Source organism: Colius striatus, chromosome 8, assembly GCF_028858725.1.
Source record: "Colius striatus isolate bColStr4 chromosome 8, bColStr4.1.hap1, whole genome shotgun sequence".
Lineage (NCBI taxonomy): Eukaryota > Metazoa > Chordata > Aves > Coliiformes > Coliidae > Colius > Colius striatus.
Window position 1 is genome coordinate 3,198,805 of NC_084766.1, and position 13,529 is coordinate 3,212,333.

At 38.3% G+C, this 13,529-nt stretch overlaps 1 protein-coding gene across 3 annotated transcripts in view; it reads left to right on the forward strand.

The window, feature by feature from the left end:
- Positions 1–13,529, forward strand: part of LRMDA (leucine rich melanocyte differentiation associated) — a 666,943-nt gene that overhangs the window by 59,329 nt on the left and 594,085 nt on the right. The window lies entirely within an intron of this gene.

Genomic DNA, 13,529 nt, shown 5'->3' on the forward strand with positions numbered 1-13,529 from the left:
TGTGTAATGCAGCCATAGGAGTTTGTTCACTTGTAAAACCATCTCTCTGCTCGTGTTTGTAGGAACCCTTGCTGTAGTGAAAGACCACAGAAAATGCTTTCAAAAGAACACAAATAAGGAATGCAAAATAGCTAGTTCTAGAGGATGATTTGTAATCTACCCAAAACTCAGGCAAGTTGATAAGCTCTTGCAAATTGGACCAAATTCTTCTCTTGAAGTGCTTGTCTCTAATGTTTTTGCTATGCAGTTGGTATATAAGCTGGGCTGGTAGGTAGTACCTGAATGTGTGCACACCTCCAGCTCAGTTTTTCATAGAAACCATGGTGTATGTGGGATGCTGTTGTCAGAAATAGTTTACTGGTATTTAATACATATATGCACACACAGTCACACACACAAAACATCTTATATATAAGCATATTTATAATATACACATATTACACTTATGTCTTTTTTTTGTATTATATTTTTAATATAGAAAAGGTAGAGGGTTGTACTCTAGTATTTGCACTGCTTTGATTCAGCACTTGCAATAGGGGCTTGTCAGTGATAACCTTCTCATGCTCAACCTAGAAAGAAAGAACATGATGCTTACAGGCTACTAACCAAAAAAGGTATGACACATCAGAGATGAGCGACTGGGAGAGAGAACTGACATTGAGGGAATTGGACCAAAATGGTAGCAGTCTTGGGGTAAAAAGTACTTTAGTACCAAGAAATCACAAATTTCTATCAGCCCAGTCTACCTACATTCTTAGAGGCTTTTGTTATTTTAAAGTTCTCTGCTGCCTTCTTCATGCCCTCCTCTGTAAGCTCTCAGGAGTACTCAGAATTGGTCTTGACATCAGCTCTTATTAGGCTGATAGGAGGAAAGTTACATCAACGTGGTGGTGGTTGTCCAGTGGTGACTGATGCATGAGCTCCTTGGTATAGAGACCAGCTCACTGTGTTTGGGCTTGGTAAAACTCAGGCTCTTCCACTGTTGATGTGGTTGCACCGAAGACAAACTAACAAAGGAATTAAAGTTGCGGGGATTTTTGGAGAGGGATGTTTGTTTTCTTTAGTATGAGGTTTATGTGCTCATTTCTCTCAACTGGTCAGTTTTTGTAGAGTGCTTTGGCTGATGCATCCATTCTGACTATAAATGCTCAGTCCTTAACTTTTGAATCGTCACGAAGCACCGTTTTTCAATTCTTGCTTGGCTGAATGTGAAAAGATGGGGAATAGACACAGTTAAAATATACTCACTGGTATTAAAAGTGCAGCTCATTTTATGAGCCAACTCTGCATTTTGGCAGGTGACCTGACTGGTGCTGATTGTTCCTCTTGAATATGCCCAAGACACCTTATTGCTCAATGTTTTTAAATTGCATTGGGAAATGTGAGCTGCCTTTCCCTTACAATGTTCCTCTAGGATGAGGCATGCTGACAGAGAACTCCAGTTTATTAATTTAACAGAAAAACTACTTATTGCCTACATTTAATAATTAGTTTTTAAATTGTCATTTCCAACCATTAGTGTGAAGATCTAAAGTTAACATGTGCTGTTTGTGAGAGGCAGGTACTTGTGACTTAAATGACTTTTTTAGTAATTAGTTTCGATATTTACTTGTCATGAATGTTTTCTTTTATCTCTTTTTTCCATTCTCCTTTTGTGATTTCAAGACCAGTAGATGTTAATTTGGCATTAAATGTTTGGGAGCCTCCAGTTACATACATAGAGCATCAGAGCACATTTTTATGACCAGGATATGGCTATTGAAATTTTAATTTGGTGTCTTTAGTTAGATTTAGTTTAGTTTTAGTGGTCTATGGTTTTTGTATATCTATTTTTGGTCTCGTTCTTTTCTACCAAATGCTAAAAATGCATTTTTCTTTCCCTTTTGAGTGTACAATCTTTGAAAGCAAAAGGGAATGCAACAGAATTGTCCTTGAGCTGTTTTAGCTGTGAAGAGTCCAAGACTTGCTGCAGTGCAAAGCTCTGCAAGGCCACAGAAGACCTGAAAGAGGATGCTCTATTTAAAAGTCATAGGAGCCTAAGGACCTTTTAGCTGGAGAGAAAAGATGAAAACTTGACCTAGTTACATAAGTGATAGAGTACTGATTATTTTAGAGCACTTAAATTCTGAGAGGAAGGTGTTCCAGATGTGCCAAGGATTAACAGTATATTGAATATTCAGAAAACTCTGCTTCTAACACAGTTAATTTGACAGTCCAGTGTGTGGATGTTAAAATTATTAGCTGCTCAAGGATCTGAACACTTTCTTTTCCTGTCTATTATCTCACATTTACTTCACTATCCAAGATAGAGGGTATATTATTTTGGAATACAGAAACAGTCATGTGTGAAGGTGATTATGTTGGAATGGCTTTGGGAAAAATTGTCAAATGCTATGTTTTCTAAGGAAACTATCCAGTGATGTGAAAGGCTGTATATGTGTCCAGTTACTTCCTTCCCTCACCTGGTGTCCTATTTTCTTCCTCCCAACTACCTGCAGCTCCTTAAATCAGCAGAGGGCTGCTGAAGGTGCTACTGTGAGATTTAGGTGCAGGTGCAACTTGAGGTTCTTGCTTTCTTGCATTTAATGTGGGCCACTACGTTGCCACTGAATTACAGACTCTGGTCTCTGCAGCCACAGGTGGTTTGAAACAAGAGCTTCGCCTGCATTTAAATGACTGAGCAACAGAAAGGATGTTTCTGAAGTTATGGAGACTAGTGCATTACTGTAGCTTTTGTTTTGATCATCATTTGTCTCATTTCCACTAATTGGTACATGGAGGAGGAGAGGATGTATATCTGTATTGAGCCCAAAGTGAATGGGCAACTGTTTGTGTGCTAGTCCAGCAGATAAAAGTCTTGGTTTCTGTACACTTAGTCTCTTAAATGCAAAGGAGTGAAATCAGCTCTAAAGTACTGTCTTGCATGGTTTGTGTTTTATTTATTTCATTTTCTTTCTGTGTGGGGACAGAAATGCACTGGAAGCAGTTCAGACTAGTGTGGGTGGGAAAAGTAGCACTGGAGAGCCTTAAAGATAGCTAGTGGTTATAAAGCTGATACCTGTATTTGCAGCATAGCCTATTACTATCATATAACCTGGAGTGAACAAATACTTCCTCTATTGTGGCAGATACATTTTAACACGAGGCAGAACAGGGTCAGAGTTAGTAAAATTCATTGCATACACAGAAGCATCAAATGTGTCAGGTTCTCTACCTTTTGTTTATTGCACTATGAGGTCATCATCTAAATCAGATCTCTTGAATGATTCCTTGATTGCAAATTTCCATACAGCTCTCTTTCCTGGGGGGAAAAAAAGGAAGGAAAAAGGCTTCTGCACCTTTGTGAGTGGAGTGAAACCCTGTTCACACCCACACAAGGAAGTCTGCAAAAAAGATATGTAGATACAAACTTATGCTAAAGGTTCACCTGTAAGTTCCTGAAATCAAATGATAGCTGAAGTTACCTCTGCATCAAGAAAATTTGCTTGCTTAATTGGAACTGCTGCTTTTCATACCTTTTACCACTTGCAGAGAATAATAGTTATTTCCTTTCACTAGATTTTTGTATGCTGAACACAAGTGAGGTTGGAATCTATCCAGTTGAATAGAAATAATCATGTTCACATTACAGAGTGCATCCACACCTATTTAGAAAGCTAGGTGTTACTCATTTCCATCCTGGGCAGGTCTGTTTCTGTGCAATGTTTTAAAATCCATTCCTTGTCTCTTTGCTACGGATCAGTTTTCTTTCTTTCTTTTTAAGGCCTTCCTGTCTCTTAAGTGCTAACTGAACAGAGAAAGCAGATTGCTGTTAAAATTCCCTCACTGGTAATTCCAGCTAAACCAAGCACAAATAGTGCATTAAAAACAAACTGCCCCCCACCCCGTGCTTTTTCCTCATTGGAGCCTAGCTGGCAGAGTGCAGCAGAGTAAAGAGCTTTGACCCCAGAGAGCTTTGCACGGTAGACTCTTTTCAGATTCTTCTGTAAATCATACCACAAGGCTCCTTGTGTAAAGCTTGAAACTACCTCTCTGCTCTTGACGTTGTAACTTCAAGCTTTTATGTTATTTAAATATACCAAAATGTATTCTGTATAAAACTGCAGGTGCTGCTAGGTGTCTATTAGAGCATGGTAACAGTCGCCTTAGAAAAACTCTGAGGCTGGTGAAAGAGTTAAGCAAAGCAGCCAGAAACCATTTTCAGCTTTTACTTTGCAGATCCAACCTTTTAAGCATACCTACATTTACCTGCAATGGCAATCGTTTTGCATTTTAATGACAAATCAAGTACGCTAACTTGCATTTGAAACGAAAGTGCCTTAAATGTCTCTGGCTGTCAGAATGAGATGTTAGGAGCTTGATGAAAAGAGAACAAAGAAGACAAAGTATGAAGCCTAGATACAGAGCGAAATGAAATAAAACCTTGTATGGCCTGTCAGGGGTGTCAGTTGATATTCCTATCTAAAGCACATTATAGTATTACTTTGCAGCTCATAGCTTACTCATCTGTCTTTTTTAATTCATCACATTCTAGCCCACATCTTTTAAGTCCCATGTGTCAACAATGGAAGAAATCTGTTAATTGACAAATGAGTGTCACAAATGTGAATTGGTGCCTTTACATCAGAGGCAGGTAGTCTCTGTTGTTTTTTGTCGGCTCTATTATTGGCATAAGCCAGTGTAAGACATCTGTCTTTGCCAGAATGAGAGATGACAGCCAAAGAAGGGCTGTCATTGTTTTAGTGCATGTTCATTCTGCTGAGATACTGTATAAAGATAAAATGTCAGTTAAGAGAATATGAAAAACTATCGGGAGGAAGTCCTTAAATTACTTGGGAAGGGGATCCGGGAATTGGTGCCAGAATTGAAATCCGAACGTTCCAGTTTGCATCTATCACATCCATTTAAAAATAATACTTTCTGAGTTACTGGGTCACTTTACAAGGCATTTAGGAAAACGTTATGTTGTGTTGGCATAATTAGCTCATAAGATGGAAGGAAAAACATACCTCCACAGGATATGAGTTTATTACAAGTTCATTTTTCAGACATGTATAGAACTGTCTCAATAAAAAGATGCTGTGCAGCATCTCTGGCGTTGATTTGCATCTGTTTTGAAATATTGAAATTGCTCCTTTCCAATTTCTTTTTCTGTTATGGTTCTATTTTAGATTGATGAATCACATAATGAAATAAAAAGCATAGCCAGCTGTGAGTTGATGAGACAATTAATAGGATGAAAATTATTAACATAGTTCTGGGGTGTCTAGAGGGTGTACAGGATGCCAAAGTTACTCCCAAATCACTGAATCCCTTTATTGCGATAAATGACTTTTTAATATTGGGTAGTGAAAAAGAGAGGAAGAAAATGTTTTAATGGAGGAGGTAGACAAGGGGAATAGAATATAAATGTCATACAAGGCTGCCATCTTGCTTTTTACTTTGAATCAAAAGTCATAAGACAGATCAGCACATAAATCTTCAGCAGCTTTAACAGGCGTGTGCTCCAGGACATTCCCCAAGTGCCCCCTTCATTCCAGCCTGACCTCTGACATGGGTTCTAAATGACCTTGTCTGCACTTGAGGGTTTTTGAGGAGTATATGGAAATAATCTGGTGAAGGACTAACTCTTGATCTGTAGAGTTTGCCTGCGTTGAAGTTTCGAGATGGCTGTTTCTAACCACAGTCTATTGCAAGTATGAACTTTGAAGTTACTTGGGTTTGCATTTTCAATAGAGCTGTTGATACAGGAAACTTTAGAAGTTCTCAATTTTGAAACTACCTAACACAGGTAGAATTGTCATTTATAGCTTCATTGCATTTGCATTATTTTATCAATGTTTAAAATAGATTTCTAAAAAGCTTGCTTCCAGCAACTAGTTGTGCAGTGGGAAATATGTCAAACTGATGTTTCCCCCTCTCCTTCCCACCATCCAATGCAAGGCTCTCAAATTTGGTTTGGTTTGGATAACTGCTCGTCTCCAAGGTGCCTCCTGGTTGTTTTACTGCGGTCTGTGGCTACTGTTGATTGCAGTTTCAATTTGAATTCTTGAAACAAGTTAAATACTTCTAATAGGTGTTAGTGATTTATGGACCTTTTGTATCTTACGGTCTAAAAAGCCAAGAATAAGTAGCATCCAGCTTCCTTTCATTTTAATTCTGAATAGAAACATTGCAGCTTTGTAAACAGATCTTCCTTTAGGAAAGAATAGCAAGAGAGAAGGTGATTTGTCTCTCTCAAGCCGAATTTTTTTCTTTTAAAGAAAAAAAAACCCAACCACCAGTCTTTTCAAAGTTCTTTGGAATTCATTTTGCTAGATATCATTTAAGTATATAACAGGCACAAGCTGGAACAGAAGAGGTTCCAAAAAAACATAAGGAAAAACTTATTCAGTGTGAGGAACTGGACCAGACTGCCCTTGGAATGTCTTCTCTGGAGACATTCCAAATCCAACTGGATGAGTTCCTGTATGACCTACTCTAGGTGGCACTGCCCTGGCAGGAGGACTACACTGGATGAGCTTTCAAGGTCCCTTCCAACCCTTAAGATTCTGTGACTCTAGGATTCTGTAACCCATGAAATTTGTATACAAGCAGCAAATGCTTCTTAAAAGTTTCTGTGCCTAAATTGAATGACTGCAATATTATTAGTGGAAGCCTTGATTTGCAATCCCCAGCCTTTACTGATTCCAATTGGATGTTTAAATTTCCAGTCAAAACCTATACTTTTGGTGGTGTCATGTCAAGTGCCAGGCATGTCTTTTCAGGCACAGTTGTTAGTAGTGTGGACTAGGTGATCTCTAGAGGTCCCTTCCAACCCCTACTAGTCTATGGTTCTATGATACAGCTGAGACTGGAAGAGAATTGTTCCATTCAGTGTAGACATGGAATAGTAAATAATTACTAAATGGTATTTGTTATTTTATTTGTTTTTGTTTAATGGAAACAATGCATTAATTATTAAATATCAGCTGTTCTGTGAATTGTAGACATGGATCAAATGTTTTTGGCCTTCAGGTGGATCAGATATTCTGATATCTGTTCCCTTGTAATTGAATGGTGTAGAATTAAAAAACAACAGTAACAACAACAAAGATGTAGACCCAGACTCCATCTTCTATTGTTGGTGGACTTTTTTCCTTTCCTAGCTAAAAATTGAGAGATAATCAGTAAGTATAAGTAGGAAGAACAAATTTCATCTCTAAAGGAACTTCATGGCAAAAACTCACGTGTGAGAAATGCAGTTGGAGCTAGTTAAGCCTCCATCTCGTTCTATACCCAGTGCTTACTGCAAGAGGCAGGAAAGGTTCAGCTTGTAGAATTCAGCTCTGGGAGCCCATGTTTGTATGGCAGTATTGTCACTGTGACATTAAGTCTAGAGAGGGTAGATGCTAGACTGGAGTATGTATGTATGTGCACATGCCGTGTTGGCCATTGCCCCTCCCCAACTGCCGGCTGTCATACAGAATCCCAAACAGACCCAAATTTATTGGGTAGTATTGAGAAACATGTCAGTGGTAACGACTGGATCTCTGATTTCAATTATCACCTCCTAAATTCAGGCTAATGTAATGCATTTGTAGACCTGTTGAATGCACTTGACATCATGTTTAAAATATGTGAAGCTGCACTGTTTTTTAATATCATCCGTTGGCCACTTTCTTTTTCCTCCACACATCTGGTGCATTGCAGCAGCCATCCCATGGGACCCATAAAAACTTCGTTTGTGCTGGTTTGAGAAGTTTCTTTTTTTCTTCAGATAATATTTCAGCTGAGGAGAAGAAAGTAGCCTGAGACTACAATACAAAAATTGGCTTAATGAAACACTACCCCAAGATCTGTAATTCACCATATTTTTTATGTCCCTTAGCAAGCAGTGTGCAGCATTGTGGGCTTTATTCCTATCGTTTCACTTTATGTTATCTTTGAAAATCCTTGGGATTTAGGTGTCTTGGTCACTTGTGTACTCTTAAAACTATTTTAATAACAAATCACCTCTAGCCACTATTTTCCTGTAGAATGATTGGGCGAGATTCGAGGTGGAGTCTGATTTTTACATCATAACTGTTGTTAAATTATCAGAGCTTAATGTTTGAAGTCAAATTACTTTGAGTTCTGCTTTACTTACTCTGCAAACTTTTTATGGTGGTTCTTTAAGGATTATTGAGTGAGGTTTTTCTTTTCTAAAAGAAACCCCAAACATTTCCATTTCCAAGTCTTGGAATACTTTGCTGGAATGTTGCAAAATAGTTCTCCATCTTCCAATCCTATTCTTTCCTTACCTTCATCCTCAAACACATTCGTTAAATTTATGTGCTGAGGTTTGCAACTCTGAGTTTGCCTTCTAACTATTGGAATAATAACTGTTGAAGGCATTTGTTTAGTAGTACTCAGAGTACTAATCATCACAGCTTTTAGTTTGCCTTTAACTGTTTTTGTGCAAAAATTATGAGCTTTTAAAGTGATGACATCTGCATGCAAGCGATGTAAGAGACAAGAGTCTCCAAATAGTTGTAGGATACTTGGAATCATTTCATTGATAGCTGCATAGATAAACTTGGGGAATTTTGGAAGAATAAATAACCCTCTCCTTTAAAGCACAATCCCAGCTTGCTTGTACTAACTTTCTTTGTTGTATTTTCTCATGTCTTGGAATGTATTTTTCAGTAGTGGTCTCCATGGTGAGTAGCTGGTTCTTTCTTCCTATGCTTCCAGACATCCTTTAGCTAACTTATCCTTAAGAATCTCAACTTTATCCTCAACTGAAATTGTTATTTAAAAAATGTGAGTGTGTTATCTGCTTCTGAAACACAAGACAGAACAGCAGAAGCTTGTCTTCTGGGAGAGGAAACAAGTCTTCGAAGATTTGATTTCAGAAAAGTTGGCTGTAGGTCTTCTGGTGAAATGGTAAGGATGTTGTACAGTCTTACTGATGACTTGGCATTTTCAGAATTGCTAAACCCATTGTGGATGGTAAGTTTTAGGAGTGATTTCCTCTGCTGCCTTTGTTCTGGTGTGGAAATGGTCTATGATTCCTTGGAAACTCTCTGAGCTAAGCATGGGATGCTATTTACATTCATAACTGCAAGGGACCTATGTAGTGGCTTCATGGTGTAATTGAAGTTGCTACAGAAAAGAAGCAAAGGTTTCTATTCTGACTTAAGATAGTAGAGTACAAGCATAAAGCTCATCCTTGATCACAAGTCACAGAAAATGGCTATTATTGCTCCCAGGATATGTATAGGTTATGTATGTCTTCTTTTCATAGAGATACATTTTTCTCAATGGAGAATCCCTTTAACATGAGCCCTGCATTGTTTCTATTTTCCCTTGGATGTTTGAAGACTGAAACCCAAGGCATGAGAACTATTCAAAATCTAAGTTTCAATCATAAACTAAGAACAGACTAAATCTTAAACAGCTTGCAGAATTTGCTGTGCTCTGTTATGTGTTTCTGATGAGTGGATTCTGTATTTCTGATGAGCAGATTCTGTTCTGTGTCACCAGTTCTAACAGGCTTTGTTGTCCCTGCCAGAATGGTGAGATTTTGAAGAGTGCAGGGTGAGTATTTCACTTGTCTGTTTTGGTATGTTGTAATGATAATACCTTGGCTTGGAAATATAGAGAACTCCTCTGCTGTTCCATTCTGCTAACCTTTCTGATTGCTCTGTACTCAGTTCTTCTTCAATCACTCCTGTGCTGCCTGACTGCTACCTTGGATGACCCAGTTTTGGACAGTTTTGCTGGCTTCTACTTTATTCCCACAAATTCTTCCAATGTGTGACTGCAAAAATGTTTCCTCTGCTTCCAGGTATCTTCTCTCCCTTGGTGTAGTGTGGTGTCTGCCAACCATATGTTTCTACAGCACCTAACTGTGCTTTTGCCGTTTCTTTAAATCAATAGGACAGTTATTGCTTTCAATACATCAAGGTGGACCTTCTTCACAAAGATGTGTTACACTGTTTATTGCAAGCCTGTTGTAGATGGTGCATCTGTTATCCACTCGCTGTGTCAGAGAAGCTTACACGTGCTCCAAGACTAGAGAGGGGAAAAATGTGGCGTGTTGCTGTTCTCTCCTTGTTAAAGCTGATAGGCCTAATATAAAAAAAGTGTATGCTACAGCTATGAACTTTAAACTAGGAAGCTCAGGAATTTTTATATTGCATAAGCAGGCAAATAAAGTCTATTTTATATATCTGTAGAGGAGCAAGGTAAATACTGTGGTATTTACTCTAATTTATAAGCCTCGGCAGTAATAAAAGCCTCAAAGTGTGTTGAACTTAAGGCTTATGTTAAGGGCTTTGTCTTATTTTCTTGTTACTTCTCACAGATGCTTCATCAACCATCACAGTCCTGTAAAGAGGTTTCTGTGTAGTAATCAGAGACTGGAGAACCATAATCAGAATAAAACCCGCTTGATACTTTATGGACAGATACTAATTAGTCACCTCAGAAGAAGCAAAAAGCATTATACCATTTTATGAAAGCCAAAAAGAAGGCACAAAAATAGAGGAGCGAGTGCTCATCTTTGTTATTAATATGTGGTTTACTTTCAGTTCATGGCTTACGTCACACAGTGTTGTCCTTCTATTGAATGGTCTGACTATCTCCTGGCATAGATGAGTCCTTGTTTTAAACCCAATAAACATTTCCTCCACTGGAGAAAGAAATAAGATGACAACAAAGAAGTTCATGTTTGGAAAGAGTAGAATGAAGTTGTTGGCTTTGCATTTTGGTAACAGTTTGTGATGCTTTCTCATTGTGTGACTCCTAGAGGAGGGTGGTGAGGGGTTACATGGAGACGAATACCTTGGGAACAAAAAGATCCTCCTCTACATTTTAGTTTTTTTACCTCCTTCGAAGAAGTCCAAGAAAACTGATGCCACTGACAGAAGAGGAAAATATTTATGATGGCATCATGCAGCACTTAAGCAATTCTGTTTTGAGGAAAATGACTTTTTATGATTTGCTGAAATAAAGATACAGTGAATTGTTCTTGAAGGACTATTGGTTCAGATTCTTCTCCCTTCTGTCACCACCATCCCAGCTTTTCCTGGGATGTCTGCTTTGTCTGTCTTTGAGGGTCTTAATATTGATGTTAGCTACAGAAAGTTGTTAAACAAATAATCTTTGATCCTTAAACATAGCTGCTTCATATGTGTTGATGTTATGCAAGAGCAATTTCTGCCACGTGCCTGGAGGCCATCCTCGGCTGCTTCTGAACAGCATTGATACTGATTACTGGCTCCAGCAACACTTCATTGCAAACTTTATTTGGAGGTTGTAAGTTTTCTTTGCTGAAACAAGGAAGCGTAAAGCAAGTGCTGCCGTGCAACTGGGGGTCCTGTCTCCCATTTCCCCTCACTTTGGGCAATGGTATGATATATTTTACTTTGTAATTCTCGGAAAGTCAGCTGGGTTGATTTTTATTTAATATATGTTAGGCCTCATTCTTTTCCCTAGTCTCATTTTAACCTTGTCAAATTTCTCTCTGGCGTTCCTCCTGCTATTTTGAAACAATTAAACTCTTATAAATTGATTTACACCTCAGCTTTGGTAAGTATATTTCAGTAACACGGATAAACTGATGCTTGCAGAAAAAACCCAGGTTTTTCTTGGAGACACCCTGCATGTTGTGGACAGAGCTGTGAAGATTCAGTGTTTACAAACTTCTAGTTATCCTGTAATTCATTAAACAGAGTCTATATAAAGACTTGCAGGAGTGTTGGTAAGAATCCTTGGAAACCATGTACCAGCACAACAGCACTGCAGCCTGTGTATACAATAACATTGACCATCATGGCACCTGAAAAGATGCCTGCTTTTTCTTCCAATTAAATGCAGGCATATAGCATGTGCTTAAATACCATCTTAATTGTTTTGTAACAGAGGAATGGAATTGATGTCTTGTGCTTTGCTGAGTCAAGATCTTGGTGGATTCCTGTCCTCACGTTTCATGGTGTTAACTCTCTGCCGATGTTCGTTCTTTCTGTTAATAGCGATGAAGTCACAGAGCAATTATACTCCCACAAGCTGTCCTTTAATAACCTTTGTCATTTGTCAGAGTACATTAGGCCCTTGCAAATTTTTACAGACAAGCTATTGGTCTTCATGAACTAACAGAGTGCTGTGATGTGCCAGCTCATCTGACTTGCCAAGTTGCTGGTGGTTCATGGGAGAACTTGCTTCAGCTTAAAGAAATATTGTACACTTCTTTCTGTTAGAGCAAAGGATTTACAGGCAGACAGGATTGAAAGCTGACTTAGCAGCAATCAACAAACGATGCTCACTTGGACCATCTTGGCCTTCCACTCCCAGAAGGCTTGTGTTTTAAGCTTTTCAGCTCTCCTTGGATAAGAATGTAATTGATGTTACACTAGAAAAACACATAATGATGTAATTTACCAGCATAAAGTGGATGTTTTGGGTTGGCATGTTGTTGAGTTACCTGCTCTAAAGGAAAGAGAGCAACTACCTGTAGAACCATTTAGTATTTTGTTGAACTGTCTAGTGATAAGGATTAAAAAAGTGATAATTCCATTGCAGTTGTGTAAATTTCAGCATATACACTTCCCTTCACTCCTGCCAACCCCTTCAACAGATAGAGGGCTCAGATGCTTAGGGTACATACTGCATCTCTACTTCAGAAGTTGCCTTCTCATTGGTTAGATCACATTGAACCCTGATGCATCACTTTTAGTTTGTAGGCTCCAGTATTCAGTTCTGGGATTAAGTATAGAGAGAACATGTATGTCATAAACGATATAATCCACAAGATATACATTTAAATGAGCAGGTAAGCAACCACAGCAAACATTTGCTGACTTTGGTCATATATTTCAGTCATGGATACCTTTTGTAAAACAAACACTGCTCCTTTTTTCCCCATTACTTATCCCACTTGTGCTACATTATTGTAACAAACTGGGTAAATTACCCAGCAGAGAGATTTCATTGGTGTATTAATGCCATTTCTGCTGCATCTTTGCCCAATTTCCTGCATGAATGTGCACATTTATGTATTCTGCTGGAATTCTGACTCCTTGTTGAGATGTTCCTCTCAATATTGTGTGTGTGACTTTTATTTCTATTTCAGAAATATCCATCTAGCAACTGAAGACAAGTATTTTGTTGACGGATTAGAAAGGTTCAAGGTTCTTGAAGTTTGCACATCCTGTGAAAAAGGTCAATTTTTTTCACTCTGGGCATCTGTCTCTCATAAGCTCATAAATTGCTCTTGAAGCTAGATAGAAAAAATACTGAAGGCAACATAATATTTAAGAGTTTAAATGTGCTGATTGGAGTGTCTGAGAGTCTAACCTCAGGCAAAAGGTCTCCAGTTCAGTCTTTTTGACTGATGTGGAGTGGTCCACTGTTAATAATTTAGTTTTGAGACCTACTAAATGAAAAATAGGAGACTCATTGCATCAGTATCACTGTTGATCTTCCCTAGAAAATATGAACTCATTGTGTTTTGATGTATGTTTCTATTCTTTACACACTCAACTCTTTTCTATTGTAGCCACTGC